This window comes from Penaeus vannamei, chromosome 9, assembly GCF_042767895.1.
Source record: "Penaeus vannamei isolate JL-2024 chromosome 9, ASM4276789v1, whole genome shotgun sequence".
NCBI classification, from domain to species: domain Eukaryota; kingdom Metazoa; phylum Arthropoda; class Malacostraca; order Decapoda; family Penaeidae; genus Penaeus; species Penaeus vannamei.
The window spans coordinates 43220005-43222504 of NC_091557.1; positions in this window are offsets into that span (position 1 = coordinate 43220005).

Consider the following 2500-nt stretch of genomic DNA (forward strand, 5'->3'; position numbering starts at 1 on the left):
AATATGCGGATAAATATAAATAAATATTAAGGACTGAATAGAGAGAGAGAGGTAGAGAGAGATTGATAGATTAAGAGAGAGAGAGAGAGACAGAGAAACAGAGACACACACAAAGACAGAAAAAACAGGTATAGAGAGAGAATGATGGAGAGAGAGAGATAAAGAGAAAGGCAAAAGACTTTATTCCATTATATGCAATGGTTCTTCTTTGTTCATATGCAGGGCAGTGTACAGTAATACAAACTAAATAGAGATAATATCAAGTTCATTCGTAGGGGAATTATAAAATAAGATCATATAAATTGGCCACATCATTAGAAATAAAGATACATGGTTTGGCTTTTCATTTAATTATTAGATGCCATTGACAATTCAAAAGAAACTTTAATTTCCTTTTGAAAGTGATTAGATTAGAGATGTTTCTAATATTTTGTGGTAGGTTAATCCATGGATCCTCGTACCTATTTCCGAGTATAACATCTTTATGAGCACGGAGTTAACATGTCTGGTTTGAATGCCTGTTTTGTTACCAGTTATTTGTAGGTGCATAAACCAATGAGGATATTCACCCTATATGAATTTATGAATGGATATGCCTCTGTCCTATTGACATTTTGATTGAACGTTCAACCAGTTTCGTGTAGGGGTTATATTAGTCATATTTATTTCCGAGAGAGAGAGAGAGAGAGAGGGAGACAGAGGGGGGTTGTGCAGTCATGTTTATGGAAATGAACTTGGAGAGAGAGGGAGAGAGAGAGATAATGGAGGGGGGGGGGGGGGGGAGAGAGAGAGAGAGAGAGATAGTGGGGGGGGGGGAAGAGAGAGAGAGAGAAATTAAGAGCGAGCGAGAAAGAGGGAGGAGAGAGTGGGGGGGAAGAGAGAGAGAGAGAGAGAGAGAGAGAGAGAGAGAGAGAGAGAGAGAGAGAGAGAGAGAGAGAGAGAGAGAGAGAGAGAGAGAAAGAGGAGGGGGGGGAGAGAAACCGTTAGATTTAATACACGTTCTGGATGTGATTCCCACGCCGCCGTTTCTAGACTGAAGTGTAGGACAGTTTCGCCGCACCTTTTGCGCCCGGCAGTGGCAATCTGTGACGTCACTCCCAAACCTGAGACGTCCGGGGTTTGGAAAAAAAAAAAGATGACGGCCATATATGCATACAAAAACTTAAAAACTAGCGTTGCAACGAAGATCACCATTGGGTTGAAACTCAAACAAAATGTACTTCTTGGCATTATCAAACGTTTCTGGTGTAGTTCCACCCATTATCAATGGTGAACTGTAAAACATGGATAGTAAATACTTAATATTAACATGCAATTCAGATTAAACACACACACACACACACACACACACACACACACACACACACACACACACACACACACATATATATATATATATATATATATTATATATATATATATATTATACAAAATAGAAAATGATAGCTTATCCTAAATATCTGAACAGGAAGTGAAGATGACAAAAAATTAACCTATGTTAGGCTAGGAACATCAGAATGAGCACAACAAATACACTATATATCAGAAATTCATTTTTTGTACAGGACTCATCACGAATACTGCAGATTATTTGAATAATTAACAAATGCTAAAACATATCAAGAGAAGGAAATATCACAGTTTTTATAAAAGACAATGAAATATAACAGCTTTTATCAGAACCAAGCTATTTACCGTTAATAAGAATTATCATATATATGTATAATTGCCTGAATGTCATAACTGCCAAAATTACAACGTAAATGTGAAATATTCGACAAGAAACCTAATTCTAAAACCTTAGAACAAAGGAGCATAAAATGAGCGGGAAAGTCGGCAGAATATTTCGTGTCATAAAATCATGATCCTAAACTTCTATCGAGTTACTTCTTACAACATTAATGCTAAAGGGTTAAATGAATCCAGAAAAGATGAATTTACAATGCAACTAACCAGAAAAGTATAAAAAATTCCATGAACAAAAGAATGCGCGGCGAGGAGACGTGTACCATGAACCGCCAAGAGATGCAATGAGAAGGAGCGGTTGTCTACCAAACCCAAGTCTATCGTACGAAAGAAAACCATCAACATAAATATAAGGGAGACTATGATATACATGAAAACTGAAATAATGATTTATCTGATTTGAAGGAAATCATCCATAAAAATATAAAGGACTATAGTGTACATGAAAACTAAAATAATGATTGATTTAATTATTCATTTGAGGAGTTCAGTGACATTAAAAGATAAATATTAATTAAGGATAGGATTTTATTTCTAAATCCGCAAACTCTCTAAAATATCAAGGTCAAAATCAGATTGGGATGGGTCTAGGATTTCGAAATTCTTTGTAGTAAAGGAATGAATTAGTATTTCTGAATGAGAAACCTTTATGTTCTTCAATATTATTATTACGCACACACACACACACACACACACACACACACACACACACACACACATATATATATATATATATATATATATATATATATAT